Source organism: Corvus kubaryi, unplaced genomic scaffold (assembly GCF_017639235.1).
Source record: "Corvus kubaryi isolate FWS band 111438036 unplaced genomic scaffold, C.kubaryi_AGA036_p1.0 137, whole genome shotgun sequence".
Classification (NCBI taxonomy): Eukaryota; Metazoa; Chordata; class Aves; order Passeriformes; family Corvidae; genus Corvus; species Corvus kubaryi.
In genome coordinates, this window is record NW_024580671.1 from 33,671,307 (window position 1) to 33,692,527 (window position 21,221).

General features: G+C 34.3%; 1 protein-coding gene across 9 annotated transcripts in view; it reads right to left on the bottom strand.

Annotated features, from left to right (window-relative positions):
• The window catches only part of CACNA2D1 (calcium voltage-gated channel auxiliary subunit alpha2delta 1), a 365,110-nt gene that overhangs the window by 127,606 nt on the left and 216,283 nt on the right, over positions 1–21,221 (bottom strand). The gene's annotated exons all lie outside the window — the stretch shown is intronic.

Consider the following 21,221-nt stretch of genomic DNA (forward strand, 5'->3'; position numbering starts at 1 on the left):
TGCCTAGAGCGTTCAGTGTTTGCATCTAGCAAGATTGTGCTAAGGATTAAATAAAATGAAAATAATAATAATAATTTAAAAACAAAATTTAAAAAGCCCAAAACAAACAACTGGAATGTTTGCTTGTTGTGTCTGAAAAAATGCAAAAAAATAGGCTTACTGTTTAATTTTCTAGAATTTTCTGGGTTTGCAATCAGGACATAATTCACCGTTTCATCCAGTGACTATATTCGCTGACTTAATCAGCATTGTATTACCCTAAATGTCACAAATAATGCATTCTTCAGTGGGATCTTCTAGTAAAACCTGAATTAGCAGAGTATCAGCAACACAAAAATACAGATTTAGTAATGTGAGTAGTCTCCCTGATATTAATGCATATTGGGATGCTAGGTGGGAGAGTTTTCCTTCCAATGTGAGCAGCAAAATTGAATACCAGCATTGTCAGCCACTATATCAGCATTGCTAACATTTTAATTATTATTTGTTAGGTCTTCAGAATATATTTAATAGAAAAACAGGACAAAACTCTAATGCAGGAACTCTGGTTTGCTCTTCTTTAGACTGCTACATAATCATGGAATGGTTTGGGTCGGATGGGGACCCTGAAGACAATCTGGTTCCAGCCCCCTGCCATGGGCAGGGACACCTTTCACTAGAACAGGTTGCTCAAAGCCCCATCCAACCTGGCCTTGGACACTTCCAGGGATGGGGCATGACAATGTTCATCTGCCTCATCTTTCAGCTTAGTGACTTCAAGATGACCCCCGGCTCTAAAACACTCAAGCAATATTTCTGTCTTTTGAAAGTTTAACTACCACAATGCATGAAAAATGCTAATGGATCATTCATGAGAGAACATGAATCAAATAACTTATCTGAGCAAGTAGCAAAGAAATCTCAGCACTATCACAATTTTGATCTTCAGAGATAAAAGGTGAATTTAGCTCAGTGACAATCAATCCCTTATTGAGAGTTCAATGGAGTTTGCTGTATTACTTTTTTTCCTTTCCTATATCTATATCTGCACATATTGGTGCTATTTGAATTATTTTTCAGTAGTCAATACTAGTGTTAAGAAATCAAGGCAACTTTCAGAGAAGTGAGCTTGAAACACGAATAGTGAATAAATTACTTATCAGTGCCATAAAGAACTGGCACACATCTCCTGAAACAGTGTCATTACAGTTATTGCTCCAAAAACCCCAGACAACAACCCCTCTCCAAGCACAGAGAGTGATGCTGTATTTTCTAAAAGGAAATTTCTAGAGCATCCTTACAAAAGCCTCTGGAGCAGCAGATAGGTTGGTGGAAGAAAGGCAGAAATTCATTTTAGTCAATATTGTCTTGTGACTTTAATAACATGGAATATCTTCATTTCCTTCAACTCTACTGAAACAAAAGGCCCAGAAAGCTTTCTCTTGTGTTTCCCACTCTCTAGTTAGTGCTATCAAACAGCGCATTTTTGCAAAACAAAGGATTCAATTATTTATAAACAACACAACTGAAATAACTGTCTAAGACAGATTTTAAATTCTCAAGCTGTGCCTTCATCTTTGCAGACCTTCAAAACATATCTTGGCTTGAAGTTTAGCCTAGAATTTCTTGAACACAGCAGATGTAACTTTTTGCAATAATCCCACAAAAAATAAAATATAAGCCACTGAAAAGAGACGATGTGGAGAATATGAATTTGGATGCTTCCCGTCCAAGGATGCATAAAATATTCTTTAGAAGTCTACACCAAAATACTTTCTTCATTTCCTCAGAACCTTCCTGTGACTTGCAATAATTTACAAAAGCTATTAAAGAAAGAAAAAATAACTAAAAAATTGCCAGAAGGTGACCAAATAACAGCATATTTTAATTTCAGTAACTTAAACAAATAGGAAACATAATAATAAAAGAAACAAGTACACTAAGATAGCATTATTCTTATTTACATTATCACATGTCCTAATCTTTCCAATGCAATGATTTCTGTTTTACTTATTGTACATATTCCCATAATAATTTTATTCTTACAAGAACCCCCTATTTTTAAATTTTTTTTATTAGTTTGCATTGCATTTGTTTACATATAAATCATATACATTCAGCCATCTTTCACTTATGGGTCAGATTTTATTGGCCTCTGTTTTATATTTATCTTATTCTAGCAAAGAGCTTTCACTTCTCTTGTCAGCTTCTATTGAATGTTTTTGTATTGATCTTTCCAAAGTAACAGCTTTCCACTTCCATATCGCTTTCATAGGTATCATGTTCATTTTTAAATTGAAGTCATCATTTTGATACTCCACTGCCTTTTTCCACATTATGCCCTTTCTACTGCTAAAAGCACTTTAAACGCTTGGTTTTGGCATTACTGTTAACCACTCAGGAGGACAATCCAAAACCCAGCGATGACTTGGTTCAGTGTCTCTTACAGTGCTAAATTCAGAGCACTCTTATAAGATACCTTTCAATCTTTACACCAAACACTATCCCCTCTTCCACTTATCCCACTGATTTTGATGGGAAGAAAAATAAACTAAAATTTCATAGTAGTGTAACCTGGTCACACACACACACACAGAGAGAGAGAGAGAGAAAGCTGCATATTTGTTTTATGGTACAAGTAGGACGATTGACTTTTTTCACTTATTTATGAAGCCTTTAGAAAAGCAAAACTTTCCACACTGGTCAGGAAATATTTCTCCAAAAATAACTTAAGAACTGATGCTTCTTCCCTAGGATTTCTTCTCCACACCACTTCATTCCCACGTACCCTCAGTGAAACACATTCTTCTTGTGACCTGAAAAGGCTGATTACTACTGGTTTCCAGATCTGAGCCTTAAAATGCTGTATCTGCCCCCACAAATTTTCCCAATTCCATTTCAGACTAAAACAATTTAAAAAGTGTAGCAGTGCACAGCACATCTGCAAGCAGCACTGTGGGTGTAAGAAGGACGGAGCAGGTGCCATCCTCTCTGGGTTATCACCTGTGTGACAACAGCTTTGAAGGACAGTAAAAATCTCAGCCTGGATAGATACCATTATTGTGAAACTTAATTTTTAGCCATATAATACTGGTAAACAAATAACAGCTGGCAGTTAGAGGTTGCTACACTGGAGAAGCTCTAGCCTAAGCCTTTTTTTTTTTCCTTTTTTCACCACTGTTTTCTCTATAAAGTAAATACATCACCAAACTTTCTTCAAATTAATATTGAAAGACCACATCAGGGTTTCATAATAACCATAACACAGAGTCCAACATTTTAAAGCAAGTCAAATACAAAACCTTAGGTATGTATTTACTGAAAGAGAAACAAATTATTTTTTAATTTAAAAAAACACAACAAAACACATGTTTTGTAACATCAACAAATTTTATCTCAAATCATTTAACTGTCACAGTATGACTCTTAGCACACAGCATCTTGAGATCAGCCCACTAATCTCTTGAGTAATATTCACAATAGTGGACCAGAAAAATAAAATTAGTAGAAGTGAACTAAAAGAAAGAGAGAATTTTATAAAATTGAAAGACTAAAGGAACAAGCAGGCAACTCTTCCAGGTCACATGAAATCTCAGAACAGCAGAACATTAGGGAGCAATTAATTTTCTAGAACAACACATCTCAGAGTCTTGATGGCAGTCAAAAATGCCTTTCTTCAGCCAGAAGTTATCTCTACAAATACAGTCGATCCCACAATTAATCTTAGAAATTAATGCAATCAATATTTCCCCTAGCAAATATATTCAAAAACCTGTAGAAAATAATTATTCACAATGAAAAAAAACTCAATAATGACTCACGGGGCTACATTAAAATCATATATACTGGAGGAAAAAAAAAAAAAGAAAAAAAACCACAGAGAGCTACCCTAATTTAAGAGTTAAGTAGTTCTATCATCATGATTGGTGACATATATGCAAAATTTCCAAATAATTTGATGTCATACTTATACACTATGAAATGACATACTAAAGCAAATTTTCTTTATTTCACATCAAAGTTAACCTCACTGTAAAGGTACTGGGACAATTGGTCCCAGTCCCCCAAAGCACCCACCCTTTTGTACTTCTCCAGCTACACACTGCTCCTCGAATTGATATTATACAGTAACATAAGCCTTAAGTGCAGGAATGTATGTTCTAAATCCTGTATCTGCATAGAAACATCAAGAGCAGAACTTTTCCCAAGAAACACAACAATGCAGCTACTTCAATCACTACTCTTTCAGAATATAATCAGAAATTTATCAAAATGAGAAAAACTAATTAAACAAAAAAAAAAAAAAGGGACTCGTTCTAATGGGATCTATAGAAGAAGCTTTTCTATTTTATTTCTTCTTCTAAAAAAAGTGATGAATAGACCAGTGTACAAATTTTCAGCTGCTTTTATTCCTAATGGAGCACAGTTATCATGTTTGAAGGTACATTTCACTGATTTGACATATTAGTAAGCCCTCTGTGTGGTTCAAATGATCCATTTATAGTGGAACCTGAAAACATTCATTTCCATGCTGCAGCTAGCACCAGAAGGCTATCTGACCCAATTTTCCGCTTACTCGCAGTGAACAAAGTATGCTATTTATTACAATGTGGCTCTCATTACTGTTACATACGATTTAAAGCACAAAAGGTAGTTTCTGTTCTTTCATAAATTTAAATTGCTGGTGCTTCTAAGCCACTGCATTTCCAGTTACTGTAAGTGGAGTTTTCGTCATAAAAAATCTGTGCACATCTCTGTTGAGAAAATAAAACAAGGAATCATGTCTTGTAACAGCTGTCTACATTCACAGAATTTCAATTACTGAAAACTCAAACCCAAATGGTTTTCTTCTGAATTTGTTTCTGATTGAAGCTACCTACATATGTGTAACCTATATGCATATATAGGTGTATATGTATAGGTATATATATAGGCATAATGTGTGCAGAAGGCAGAACTCCTGCCTGAGAAAACCAATCTTTAGATTAGAAATGTCAGCGAAAACAGCAATTAATGTCAGGTTGGAATCAAAGGTGTGATGGAAGGAAGGAAGAACAAGACTGGACATAAAGCTGCTTGTACTGGAGCAGCTAAATCAAAGAACCAAGAGATGCATTGGCAATCAGTAGAAGAAATGAATTGAAAAAACAAGCAGAGAAAGACCAGCAAGTGAAAAAGCAACAGTATAAATCTGATGCCTTCAAAGATAAAAAGAAAAAACAAGCGGCAGCAAATGAAGGAAACTGGAGAAAAATGGGCAGCTAATTCAAAAGGGATGGATGATACTGCAATTCCTCTGAGACTGCCTAAGACTGTACTTCTTTCAATATTTTAGAGACATGTCAGGATAATATATGCACATATTTAGTTGAAAGAATGGGAAAGAGAATTCTGGAAAATCACACTAACATCCCTAGAAGTCTTTAGAAAACAGTACTAAGGAAAATAGGCATATTATAAGGTCCACAAATCATACAGGCATCCTGTGTCCTAGGAACTAAAATACATAACATTGGAGAAGACCCCAACAACAGGAAGACAGAGGTTACTGACAGTTTTTCATGCTGGAATAAATAATTATGCTTAAACCTCCTTCACATTGTTCTGAAGCAAGTGTCACAGGTAACAAAAGATGTTCAAAGAAGTGAAGGCTCAGGTAATCCTCAGAAACGAATCTTGCCCACAAAGGAAAAAAAATGGTCCAGAAAACAGAGTTATCACAGTTTGGTGATGTCCAACCACAATAAGCACAAAAACCATGTGGGTGAGTAAAGCTCTCAAGAGTTTCAAAGAAATCAGTGAGAAAAGTAGGGTCAAAGTTCATAGAATTTTTCAGCTAAAGGGGAAGAGACGTGAGACACTTGTGCACCACACTTCATGCAAAAACACAGAGAAGGAATTATATAATTGAAGCAATTTTAAAAAGAAACATCTCAGAGTATCAAACAGAACAGTATTATAGTCAACACATCTGCTGTGTCATATCCACAGGAATTTTTCTTTGTCTACAGGTAAGAAAATGTAAAAGTGTGTGTCATAATTACAGTACTTTGAACAAATCCTGGAAGAAGTAGAGCTCTCAGTAGAGGATAACTAATTGAATTTGGAGAACATGAAACATAACTAAAATTATGACTAGAGCAAAAGAATATAAAGTTATAATGTACCAGCATTGTATCTTAGGTGACAAAAAAATAAAATGTTTATTGATTTTTGCAATACTAATCTTATTCTGAAGAGACAGAACTAATATGGGTTCAAAAACCTATTGACACAGGAAAAAAAAAAAAAGAAATATGAAATACAAAGACATTAACCCTCATCAAGGAGCACCACAAAGGTCAGCAAACTAGAAGTATATTAGGGGAACATATGCTTGCCTTTCTTTGAACTCTTTCCTGGGAGTCTTCCAGTAGATACTTCCAGTTCTCAAAAGTTTTTTTTAAATAAACGAGTATTATTTTCTATTTCACATTTTGACTTTGCAAATGTACTGTTAGTGTGGGAATAAAATGCTCTTAATCTCCCCTGCATTTTTTCCTGTGAAAGACTTTAATGGTGGCATTGATTTTCTACTTAGTTCTTAAGTTTACAAGTGGAAGGCAACTGGAATATAGTTTGTGACCTGTACCTCACAGCATCAAAAGAGTAGATGATTTTTAGGATGTCGATGCTTGAACTGGACAACTTCTCCTCTTGGTGACACCAGCATGGGTGACACAGAGCTATGGCTCCAGGAAACTGGCCTTGATTGTGTATTCTATCCCTTCCAGCAAAGCACATGAATTATTTCTACATATACCAATCATTTTTTAATAGAAGCTTTAAGCATTTGGTTTTTGATACAAGAAATCTAAGTTGCTGCCTCCCAGCTATAATAAAGTATCACATCTTAAGTATCAAAATCCTTTAAGCCTCCGAAATGATTGTGTGCTTGGTCCTACCTTCCTAGAAAAAAAATTAAAATAAAATGGAATTATTCTACATTATCAATTTGTACCTTCATTCATAGTACCACTAAAGAATTATGCTGAATGACCAAGTGATCAATAATTATTGACCTAGTAGCAATGAAAATAGTAGATTGACTGTGATGTAGAAATAGGAAAAAATTTATCAGCATGAAGTGTTCGACGTGCAAAGCTATTTAAACAGTACCTTCAGATGAGGACACTCTATAATGTAGTTAAGTGTTTTATGAACCATCCCAGTAACAATTATTTTAAGTAGGCAGTGAAATATATTGCCTTCTGGAAAATTCAAGAAGTTTTTATCATTTTTAAATTGTAGGAAAATGCATCTTATCCAAGTAGAATACACAAAATAGTAAATACACTCTTGTTAAAGAAATTTCATAATACCAAACACTACTCTCTACACAGTGTGGTGTGTGGTACAGCGATACTGAGCCTGATCAAAATTATATCCCAGAGCAAGAACTGGGTGTTTCCAATAATCCAGCTAATGAAAGATGACTCCTCTCTGCTTACTGAGAAAGCGAATATATTTTACCTCCTAAAGAGAAAGACAGTTGCCCTTTAATGGCCATTCTGAAACACTGCTGGTTTTCTGGTTGTTTTTTAAAAAAACCAAAAACCAATCAACCAACCAAAAACCCAAACCAAAAATAAACAAAAAATCAAGGGAGATAATTAAAAAAAAAAAAAAAAAAAGAAAAAAAAATGGAGTTTGAAATTATGAAGTGCCCTACTGGGTACTAAAGCATAGAAAGCAGAAAGAACAAAGCCATCAAGAGGTTAAGCATATATGCAGCTTTATATGATATTAAATAATACACTGCCTAAGAAATGCACCCTGTTAAATTGCCTCTCCGTGGATAAATTGATGCTTTAACACAATGCTTAGTTAGCACTTTGGCAAAGACAAGCTATCAGAAAGTAACTCTCAATATATACCTAACTAAATATCCTACATATATATTTTCCCTACGGTGAATGCAGTGGTGCTTAATGCTCCCTGCAAAGGCAGATTACCTTGTTTTTATAGTGGGGAGCATGTGTTCAGACAGCTCCATTTAATAGATGGATTACTTTATTTTTATAGTGCAGAGTATGCATTCAGACAACTCCACTCAATAGATGGATTTGATATTCTGACCAGAGCTTGCCTTCTTTCAAAGGTGTTACCCTTATTTGCAAGTCCTCTCAGGGCTTCCTAAAGGGAGATCAAACAATGCAGTTGCTTGGCATAGGGAAGTATTTGGGTGTGATTGTTGTGTCAAAGGCTATTAAGTCAGGGTAAAAATAAAATCTGGCAAATGCATTACAACTGAAGTTTTCATTTCTACTAGTAGCTCTATTTCCTACAGCAACTTCTTTTTTTTGTTTTTCCTTTTCAGAAACACATTGATACAGATTCTCAAATACTGTAAATGAGGATGCAAAAACAGAAAACACAACACTGAGTAGAAGTAAAGGCGTACTGCATAACAACCAAGGGAATGGTTAATCTTTATCATTAAATTCTGAAAGAAAGGGATTGTGAATTTACAGGAAGGATTTCTAACAATAGTACCATAGTGCTACATGAATACAGGACTTACACTTTGGAAGAAACAGGAGGAAGTAGTAACTTACATATCAAGAGACCTTTAATGCATGCTGTTAGAATATAAGCAGTGAAAGAGGAAAAAAAGAAAGAGGAAGGGAAAATTTATTAATTCTAAATATGTATTTATTTGATGTTTGGGGGATGGGGAGGAGGAAGGAAATTCAAATAATCTATCAGGCTTTCAGCAAAACGTTCGAAGCTCTGTACATAGAACAACCATCAGTTAAGGTGAAGTGTGAAGATGAATTCCATAAATGTAGACTGGATAATGTCTATCAGGAAACTGCACCAGTAAAGTGAATATGGGTTTAAGACATCACAACTGAAGCTAGTAAACCATCAGTTTTAAGCACCTTTTCAGTATTTTTAAAGTTTATATTAATGACATAAAATCTAAAAAGCCCTATCAATGAAGAGTCATGGTCTGGAAGACCTGTGGGGAGAATAACATCAAAGACATGAGTAATAGAAACAGGATTATATAACTGAATATTCTCTTAGAAGGTGCACGTTCTGACAGTTTAAAAAATCAGAAGCAGAAAGGTCTGGATGTACTTCAGTGTTAGTGTCATTGCACAGCTACTGATGTTGAAAGACGATGCTTGTACCACGAGTAGAGCTGGTGAGTACATCTACAGGGATCATACAAAAAATCCCCAAACAAACAAGGAAAGAGAGAGGAGAAAGGAGTTCAACATACATCACATCAGCAGTAGGCAATCATACAGTCAGAAGTACAAGTGGTATGGAAGCAGGCAGAGTCTGGCCCCATTAGCTGAGAGGCAGCACTAGGCAGCTGCAGCTCACTGCAGCTCATCCTGCACAGGATCGTTGCACTGATCCAGTCTGATGAACTGGAAATGCAGCAGTCAAACAGCTCACCTTGACTGAAGCAGCTGCACTGAACAAATCAGTAAACACCCGAAACATGTTGAAACCCATGCCAGTACCCTAAACTTCAGAAGATGTAAAACTAATGTTTCTCCTACTAAACCCAACCAAATTAAGTGGTTTGGGGCAGGAAAAAGGGATCTCTTGGGGTTCTTCATTTTCTTGGGTTTATTTTTTTGGTTGTTGTTTTGGTTTGGTTTTTTGTTTGTTTTGGGTGGGTTTTTTTTGTTTTGGTTTTGTTTTGTTTTGTTTGTGTGTTGGTTTTTGGTTTTTTTTTTTCCCTGGGATTAAAACAATTGTAAAATGGTATTCTGAATTTTGATTTTTTTTTTAATTTTTCATTTGATTTTAAAAAGGTTTGTTGCAACAATATATAAAAACATAACAACTCACAAGTTTTTTAGAACTCTTCCCCGTTGGGGCACATATTTCCCCTTATATTTATCCCTATTTGTATCACAAACAGGTTTTGGATTTTTTCTGTTGTTGTAGGACTCTTTGTATAATTACTCAAAGCATCATCTTCAGAAGCCTGAAAATGAAATCATTGAGACCAATCATCGTCTCAATGGCATCTACATTCGCATTCAGTTCCTGGCAATGGATCTGTGATACAACTTGTTTTGATCGAAATTAGGATTTTTTTGAATATGCTGAAATAGCATAATTTAAAAGTAACCCCTTTCTTCCTTCTGAGAAACTAAACATCCTTATTCCTAAGAAGAACTCACTATAAATTGGTTCTTTCAAAAACATGATGCTAAGTCCAGTAATCAATAATAGACTGCAAGTGAATTAATGGGCACTGTGAAATCATCAGGAATGAAGCAGCCTCTGAAACTGGAAACCTGAATTTTCTCTCAAATAGATAAACACCTGTCTACCCTCAACATACAGGAAGTGTTCCTTTGATGGATTTAGGGACACAAATATCAGCAGAAACCTGAATCTTCTCTTCATGATGTACAATATTCCTTAATTGATATATGAAAGCATGCATAGAGTATTACCATATGAGGGTAAGGTACAGGTAAAGTGATAAATCCTGAAGGACTGCTGCATCATGTCAGATTTAAAGCTGCCCTGGATCAGGGTGTAACTTTTTCTAAAATATGAATATTGCTAGAGGGAGCTTCAAACTCTATGCTGCCTTAGAAAGATTGTTCAAGTTTTGTTTCAATATTTAATGAGTTCTCTATGATATTTCAAAAGAATGACTAGAAAGAGACCATTACAGAAGTACTCTTTTATGGGTGACATGAAAGGGATATGGATAGTTAAATTAACAGTTAATCAGGGCTTCTGAGAGAACTCAACTAATGCATTTATCATTAACTTTACAAACATGTTCTTGCAACTCAAGGAGGTTTTTTTCTTTTCTCTTTTAAAATAGGATTTTAGTACATTTTATCATTCATCAAAGTAAATGGTTCATGATACTTTTCAAGAACCCTTTATACTGTGAAAAGATAAACTAGCCCTAGATTCTTTTCTTTTTCTGAGAGGAATCTCTTTATTATTGTCTATTTATTATTATGCAATTTTTAAAAATATTTTCTGGCAGCTAAATTAAAAAAATAATTTCTATCTTCCTAGATATAATCTAGGACTGCGTTTGGAGGCACTGTAAAGTGACAGCATAGAAGTAGCTAATGCAGGAATGAATCATCTTTTAATGGATTTTATATATTAGCTAAAACCAGATTCTGGCTCTTCTTCTGTCCTTTTTGGGGAGATCAGAGATCAAAAGAGGTTTTGTCAGACCAAGTCTCAAAAAGAAAACCACACTAGGAGAGAAGCCCTTCAAAACCTGCCACATGATGAAAACAGACTTCTGATACTTCAAATCCCATTACTAATTTACAAAGAGGAGACAAATCCATGCTCTTGAAGTGCACTTGAGGAATGCTTTCTGATTCATTGCTAAGGGTCTGGAAGATTAACTGCGTGCTTTTTATTTTGAAGGACGCAATTTCTCCACACATTTTTGTGGGTGCATACATTTTCTGATACTGTTAGACACAAACACTCCTTTAAAAACAGAAAAGGCATGCTTTGTTTCCAAATAAAGAACTCAGTCGGATTAAAAAACCCAAGGTCTTATATTTGTCTTATTCTTTTAAATGTTACACAAAAATACAAAATAACTAACATATCAAAATGCATGCAACTGCACTTTCTATAAACCTGAATAAATTTATGTAAACTAGCTATTTAAAAAGAGCACCAAGAAGTTTGACTTGTGTACTGTATAGAATTTTAATTCTCTGATTATCATTAATTTATGTAGTTTACAGAAGCTCATGGTGTTTCAGCAAAATGCATTATGAAAATGTATTCAAGGAATGGTATCAGGGAATTATTAGAATAGAAAATTCTAAAAGTTAAATATTTCTAAGCTGACTAGCTGTGACATAAAAGCCCACAATCCAGCATAGAAGGTAAATGCTCCAAAAGTTTTAGTTTAGAAAATATTTTCTCTATAGAAGATACATAAATATGTATTTGGAGAATCTCTCATAAAGCATTTTGCACCATAGAAAGTCTCTCTGCCACTGCTATAAGGAGTAGGTGAATCTTTAGTCTTTCAGAGCTTTGTGTTCAATTACCCTAAAGGGATCTACATGGACAAATCCCCTTATTACTTTTAGTAGATTAAAAAAAGTTGTTTCCCATTTTTCAAGAATAGATAAATAAAAAGGTAATGAAAACATGTTATCTTCCACATCAAGAATCTACACTGGTTTAGGAATTAGGCAAACAAACCACCCACAACTCATCTGCCCAATTCCTGCTTCCCCCTCTTCCATTTTCTTCTTTTATGTAAGAATTCTGCTCTAACTTTGAGCTGGATCTGACAAAGGCTGATTACCAGAACACAGAAGTTAAGGTTTATAAGATGTAGATCATGCCTTTGTTGCCTCTGATTTATTTTCTCTCTGCTTCCAAAATGTGCAAAGAAGCCCTCAGAGACTGAACTAAAGAAGTTACTTGCTGGATTATGTTCAATCAAGATACATTATATTATATTAATTTAATTAATTACATTATCAAAAGCAGGCAATATATGATGGATTATTTTTTCATATATCCCTTAGCATTTCAGATCCACTTATGATATATTTATGATATTTAGGCACTGTGTATTTTACTACACTTCAATACTGTTTTTTCAAACAATCCAAGAAACCCCAGGAAGTCACCAGACTCTGAGAAATAGTCTCATTTTGTCATTGCTCTCCCAATTTCTCAGCTTCTACAGATAAGATGACTCCACAGCGAAAGAAGAGTTGAAAACACCTTAAAATAAACATCATAAAAAGAAGAAAAACAATTTTATTATATCTAAAATGAAGGAACAAAGTTTTGCTAAACGTGCAACAAAACTCTTGATAAAGAAAGCAATAATAACAAGAGATGAGATACTGGAAAATTGTAAGGAAACAGATCTATTTTCTTACCATTTCCAGAGAGTACATGTTCCCTGCATATCAAAGAAAAGAAAAAGAGAGGGGGGGAAAAAGAAAGAAAGACACTCTTCTACAATAATAACTGTGATTTTATATTCCCTGTAAGTGTGGTCCATATTTTGGATAAAAAGCCTGTTATTGGAGCCAAACAGCTTTTAGCTACTGGAGCGTGTAACTCATTCTGAACACACCAGGCTGCTTCAAAGAGGGGGAAATGCTAACTTCTATATCAGTAATTTGCAGTAATAGAAAGCTGTTACTAAATCAATGTCTCATCTGGAAAATAAACGTTTCCATTTCACCTTTCACTTAAGCTAGTGGCAAGAGGCTATTATCCTCTGACTTTCTATTAGACCAGCACAATCTCAGACACCCATGTACAGCAAACACTGTCTAAGAGACAAGACACTATTTGCTAAGCATATCCTCAAAAAAAAAAAACCAATAAAAGAAAACAAAAATCAAATAAACAAACAAACAAAAAAACCCAAACCAACAAACAAAAAACAATGCACAGAGGTTTTTTTGCTAGTGACCAAGATTTTTACTAGTCAGTCTCGCAACCTGTCAGCCTGGTAATCCCCAGGTAACTCAATATCCAATTTGTTGGAGACTTTCTGGATGCCTTCTGCATTACCAAAATTCTTAAACAAGTAATTAATTCCTGCATTACAACTATTTAATCTAAGAAAAGATGCTACTTAATGTCAGATAACTTTTTTTTATTTCATGGCAGGCTTTCACAAGATAAGGGACAACCACAAGGTAAGGGACAACCACAAGGTAAGGGACAACCACTACTATTTGAAAAATAAACAAAAGATGGGCAGTGACTCCTCAACATCATGGAGCTTGTTGAGGGTAGACATGATTGAGATTCACATTTCTCAAGGATTACTAGAAATAGTTAAACTTAAAAAAAAAAAAAAATCAGAGAAACTCAATAAACTGTGAAAAACTTTCCCACTTCTGAAATCGGCCATTCACTTTCCATTTTTTCCTTTTTTCAAAACCATTTTTCAGAACACAGAGAACAAGCTGAACTGAACACAAGTACATACAGAGAGTAGATAAGAGGAAAGAAATACATTATAGATGATGAAATGATAAATATGCCTCTAAATAGGCACTCTTACATACAACTTAATCAAATGCCTTGTCTTTAAGCTAAGAATTACAATAATTTTTTTGGAAGTTATTATCTAAAGAACAAAAGCAAAAGCCAGAGGTCCAATTCATTAAACTTGACAATACTGTAAAAACAAAATGATATATACCACATCTTTTTTTCATTGGCAAATGCATTTTCTCAAGAATCTGGGCAAACTCTCTTTCATTCTCAAGCATCATACTATTTTCTCTGCATGTGAGCAAAAAATATTTATCATTTCAGATACAAACCCTTGGACTATGATCAAGTCGACAACCATCTACATTTGTTGACCTAACAATACATGTTGCAGCTATCCAAACTATATGTTAAAACATAGTTTTCATATTGCATTAAGATTTGCAAAGCAGAAGGATTTTCCTGGTTAAGTCAAATATATTTCTCATGCTGGTGACAACTGCAGGAAATCAAATTTAAGGTCAATAAAAAATTAATTAAGCAGGGACACTATCTATGGGGTGATTTTTTCTAGATATAGAGCAGGCATGAAATCTCATTTATTCACTGTCCATGCTGTTACATTCAAGCTAGAACCAATGGAATCTCCAGGACACAATTCCTTCTCACATATAAGTTTAGAACAGGAATTCACTTGATTTCCCTATTATTTTACTAACACAAGGCATCCAAAACTTAATATAATGTGTAATTTTAACACTAATTTAGGATGTCTAATTTTATTTTTTCTATAATTTTAACTAATAATGTGACTATCTTAAAGTTCTCATAATATTCATATTCCTATATATTCACAGGTAAAGTAGTTAATATGTATAAATAGTATAAAAATATTAGCATCCTTTTTTTATTATTTAGATGCTTCAGGTGTAATACTAGTCCAAATAAAACCAGTACACTGATTCCAAAAGGCTAAAGGGAATTTGAGGTAATTAGTAATCTCACTGTATATACATCTTTAGGTTTCCTTAAAAAATCAGATTTACTGTTATAACCAGATTGAGAACATGTTAAGGTCAACTATTACCTTGGACTGCAATTACTGCTGAACAAAATCTTGTCAAAATGCAAACTCAGATCAAGCCAGATACTACGTAAGAAGGTGAAGCATCATGTTGCTTGACTAGAAAGCTGAAAAATCAGTAAAGATACGCTAGATATCTTGCAAGATATGCAACAATCTGAGAGATTTAGTGAGCCTTTGCAAATTAGGAATGAAACCAAAGGTGTTTTATATTCAGGATGTTGTCCAAGGAGTTGAGCACTTCTATTTGGATTCAACTAAATGACGCTGAAGCAATGTACAAAGTATGTATTTGGTGTGTTCAGGCTGACTGTGCTGAAACCAGTAAAATGCTGGTTGCTGAGATTTTTATTTCAAATAAAGCAAAATAACAGCCTGAACAACTAAGCCTTCTTTCATCACCAGAAGAAAGATTACTAGGAAATACTAAATAAAACATCTCCTGGCACCACCCTCCCGGCTCAGTAGCTGCTCTGTTACGCTCTTACTCCGTTTATTTTCTGTTGTCCCAAGAACTCATTTTAACTGCAAACAAGAGTCATATAATCCTATTTGGTCATTTCTAACGTGGAATGTAAATACTGTTCTTCCATAAAGAACCATAGGAATATAAACAGTATCATAGCATCATACAATCATAGAATGGTTTGGGTTAGAAGGGACATTACAGATTACTTAGTTCCAACCTCCATGCCATGGGCGAAGACACCTTATCTGAAAACATCTGTAACAGGCAGTGTTGCTACCAAAATCTCCTTCCATCCTGCTCTGTATATGCAAAACAGAACGTGCTTACTGGCATTGCCATCTCTTTGGGCCTCCAAAACTAACCAGCAAACTCTAGGCTTCTTTGGAAACAAGTTCACATGATAAACTATGAGCGCTTGAATTGAAAGGCTCTAAAGATGCAACTGCCTTTTGGCATTCCCAATCTCTATTTCTTCTTTGTCTTTGCCAAGCCCTATGTAGCTGTTTTTGCTTTTTAATTTGTTTTGAGCCATGTTGTCAGCTTGTTTTGGAAGATTTTGTAATCTAAGATTTCATTATGGTCTTTCCTTCAGCTCTGAACAGTCTGTCACTTGCCATACTCATCATGCTGAGCTACCCATGTCTGCTTTTGATTTTCGGCTGCCAGCTGAGAAGGCCAAGGTCTAGATTTGTTTTTTCCCCTCTTTTATACTCTTTTCCTAGTCAGCAACTATTTATTGGTTTTCAACAACATACAGTAAGGTGCTGATCTTAATGGGTCTGAGTGACTTCAAATACTACTGAAAATAAATGGATACCAAGGACATAGAGCCTTTCACAGGAGCAGACCAAAAGGTTAAAAAATGTAAATAGCTTACCATGAAATACTTCTACAGACTGAACAATTATACAGATAATTGTTTTAAAAAGTGGTGTGCCTAACTGGAAGACCAAAAATAATTTAAATACACAACTTGTTACCTGAAAGTTGACTTGTAATGAGATGTGTGACCTTGTTAGAAGTAGCTAATCTTATCACATTGATTAATGGAAAAGCCCTGGTCTAATTTTTCAACAGATGCTTAGGCTAAATGTTTTTGTTGAAAAATTGAATATTTACTTGAAAGAGGTCTGACAGGCTCCAATGGCAAGTGTAGGGAATGGTCTCAATTAAATGTCCTGCCTGAATTTAGAAATAGGTCCTTCAAACACAAATGTACTTTAAAACATACATTGCTTATTCAATTTCATTCAACTAACCCAGAATTCCGTGCAAATCCACGTAAACATATCCCCTGGGTAATGTTCAGGATTTTGTCCCAGTACATTTTTCCATTCAAAATTATCCTAATAAGATAATAATGAATAATCTTTGTGTAGAAAAAGGAAGAAATTAATGCTGTTTTTAAATTGTTTATATCTATTTTCAAATATCTGTATTATGTAAAGCAACCAACTACTAAAGAAATATGAAAGAGACAGCATGAAGGAAGAGGGCACTTGAGGGGGAAAGGACACACTGAGATGACAGGATGCCAAGGCTGCAAGGTGTCTATTATCTTAAGCAGAAATATGGCAAAAGTTCTTTATTCTCCAACAGGCATATGAAAAACTACTAGAGAGGCAATTTGAGAAAATAGGAAAATCCAGTATGCAATAAAGTGAGTCTGCAGTAACAAATAAATAGTAATCATATCCTTAAATTATATTCTGTATGTTGTTACAATTTTTCAAGACTGCAAATTTTGGAATATCCACAAAAAGCCACTCTCTAAGTATATTCAAATCCACATGTGACCACGTAATACTTTTTCCAGCCTTTCCTTTTTGTTATCTATCTTCCTCACTTTAAAACTGAATGCAACGTTTGTGAAGGTGATACTACTTTAAAAATAGTAACAACTACAGGACTGGATAATATGACAATGCACATGCTAAAATTAAAGTATAGAAGATATATTTTGATCCATTAACCTACTCATGACTTTACAAGCAGTTTCTTGGTAATCAACCATGATAAATTTATCAATATGGATATTTTCAATAGTATCCAGATTTATTACCTTTCCTTTTAATATATCAGCTATCATGGTTAGTATTTTGCAGAATAAAATACTTTGAATCTTAACTTTTATGTCCTGTCCACCTAAAATTTAACAACTTTATTTTACTTTCTTCTCAAAGAATCAAATCAATGAATTATTTTTAGAGTGTAGATTTATAAAGATTCATCATGTAAGTCTTGTAAAGTGCAGTAACACAGGGATATAATTTTTAACCAGTAGAGGTTAAAAAAACCCCGTAAGTCAGAGCTATGCTGCTGTAAACACAGCGAAATTCACAGCTGTGTTATTACAGGCTGGAAATACAAGACATTCTGAAATATGAGGACCCATTATTAAATAATTAGCTTTACAAAAAACAAATTTCTTTTGCAATATCGCAAAACTGAAAACTAGATTTCTTTCCAGGGGGAAATCTTTCAGAACTCTGTTGATAATAAACATATTAGACCTCTTAGATATTAAAACCAAGACAAAATAACAAGACAGTTCAAAAAATTTAATGAGTAGAGGGTTGTTTCCATACAAAATATTTCACTCAGCCTAAGTGAAAAAAATTACAGTCTGCAGATATTTTATTTCAAGTCCTCATAATCTGTGTGGGTCAAGTAAAGAATAAACAAACTCTTGTTATCCTAATACATTATTTTTGTGTCATAGAAGATATGTCTGTATGCATCAGGCACTTGTTCTTGGCAATATATGTTAATTATTTTCTGCAGTTTATATTATATTGCTGGCTTTAAATCACCTTATCCTCATCTTTAAGGACTTGCACAAGTCTGAGCTCTGCACGTCCACTTTCAGCCCAGACAACACTATCAGATGTCAAAGGGGCACGGAGGTGGAGGCAGAAGTTGCCTGCACAGTCACATTGGCTCTTCTACAGCTTTGCACAGGGTCACAGAGGGTGTCACCTGCACAGCTCAGAGCAGAGCTGGCAGCTTGTGTCAGACAGAGACAGAAGGAAAAGGGGGTAGACCATAGTTTCCCTTCCCTTCTCCCCTTCTTCTTCTTTCCTCGCTCTAGATCTCAACACAATGAACTGAAAAGAACAACTGAAAACAAAATAAGGGAAACTTGTTTGAGGAGAGGAGAAAAAAGAATTGACAAACTCTTAGGACAACAAAGGAATTTTCCAAACCTCTCACACTTTCATTTAAAGTAGGTTTTAAGATCCTTTAGACAGAACATCTTTAACTTTTTTTACACTATTCACACAAATTGTTATTTTCTTGTTAGATATAAATTACTTCAAGGAATTTAGCACTTTTTTTTTTCTAGCAGCCCACTTAAATCATCATATCTACTTGTTTAACAAACTGAAACACACCTAAGTATTTACTGGTGGGCATTAAAATTGTCTTATATTTTTAATATGTCAAATAATGAAGATCTACTCATATTCAGTGTTCTGCTTAGCAGTCCGTATTGCAAAAATACAAAGGCCACCATTAGCTATTTTTACCATAAAAACATTGCAATCTTACTGCAGAGCTAACTTTTCCCTCTTGGTACGAGAGGGTTCAATATTAATTGCTATTCCAAACTGTGCATAAGAGAGAAAATATGGCAAAAGAAATGGAAAGGGATTTGAGGAGCAGCAGCAATCATCTGTTCTCCAAAACACATTTTGGCAGTATGTACAGCTTAACCATTTATTACTCAGTCAAGCAGCCTAATGAACACCAGAATCTCAGGACCTGTTATAAAGCCCAGGACAATTCTGGATGCACACCACATGGCTGGTCATGAAATCTGCAGTGAGAGGCAGCTACACTGACTGGTAATGATAATCAGCATTCTGTTATTAGAAAAGTATTTTTCACACTTTTATTTTTTAAAAAACTATGCAAATTAATGCTATACAGTTTGGGAAAAGAAAGTAAAAAGGAACACAAAAGCATTTTGGCATCTTTCGGTTTAAGCTCCAGAGTTTTCAAAATCAAAGGGAAGGACGATCTCCTCATTGTATGATATTCTATTTTGTTGAAGCCAAAACAAAGATCAACTTAACTAGGTATCCTGAATTTGGCTTCTGGTATGGCTTTTCACAGCTCACTGTAATACTACGAATTCTAAACAAGTAGAAGGTCATATCCTTTGAGTATTTAAGAAGGCTGAATCATGTCAGAGGTCCATGCAGATGAACTTCTGGTTATTAGAACAGAAACGACACAATATAGAAAATTTGGCAGTCAGTGGTGCCCAACAGGGTCACTGTAAAAAAAGCCCACAGCCATGGGTTAGGGCCATGCATAACACCTGTGTTGTTTTATTGAAAACCCAAACTCAAGATTTTTTAGGTTTGCTTCTTTTTTAAAAAGAGCATGAACAATACCAACAGCAAAAAGGAAATAAATTAACCATTTCCTGGACTTAAATAGGAAAAAAGAATTCTTGATATATTTTATTCCATTTAAAAAGAAATAATTTCTTTAATAAAGAAATAACATACTAAAATGTGATTTTGTTTTGAGGAATGTGGTTTTCATGAGGAATTCTGTGTCAATACAACACCCTGATGTAGTCATGTTTTAGAAATATAGGGGTTCTTTTGTAATTAAATATATCTTTAAATATTTATTCAATAAAGGTGAAGTAGGCTGGAAAAGAGAATTTTTAAAAGATATCAATTAGAAGCTAAATTTCTGTATCTAAAAAATACAAATCTAATAGATCATGAGACAGATCTATTCAGTGCATTTCTGTAGTGAAGTACAGATGATAATCATGAAGTTTGGGATTCTCTGGAAGCATGGTTAAAACTGAAACAGAGAAAACTAGAATGTCTGCATGGGTACAGGTATTCAGTGTTAATACACTTACGCATGAAAGAAAGTTGGCAGTGGAAATTAAAATACTGTTTCTGCCAAAATTAGATCTATAGCAAAATAAAACTATTTGGAAGTAAAAATAGCACCTAGTAAGAGAAGATCACCACAAAAATGTGAAGAAAATTTTTTTCCAAAGGATCATAAAGTAAACCCTATAACTTCTTTTCAGCTCTGTAACAAATTACTGTATAGGATAAAAGGCTTCACCAAGACAAAGAGAAAATTTCCATCATGAATTGCTAGTGAGTTGTGATTGTTTGCTTGAATTTAGTATTTAATTTCCCCAGGTTAAGTGATTAGAATAGATGTAAAATACTTAATATATATGTCTAAGCTGTAAAAGTACTTAAACTGATATCTGAGAAAATTCTTCAACACAAAATAACAAATAGGAATTTAAAAATTAGTATCTGTTCTTTCCAAGTTGAGAGAAATAACAAAGCCTAGTACAATTCAAACAGTAGACCAAAAATTTGGGGTGTCATTTTTTATATTATATAAGTTCCTCCAAATATTTCTAGATAAAAATTTATTTTTCAAAAAGATTAAAAAAAATTATTCCAGTAAACGAGCTGAGTGTCAAGTATCAAGAATCTCATGATGCTGTATTTCAGTCAGCTCTCACACTAATACATACAAATAAATAAAATCAATCATATTGACTGTAAACAGCTAACCCTTGATTCACCTCAAATAAACGTTTTTCGGTTCTGAGGTAGAATATTTCAGAAAACCCACTTTCAGTAGAAATTTGTGTTTAGACAACTACATCTCTGTGAAAGCCTAGGG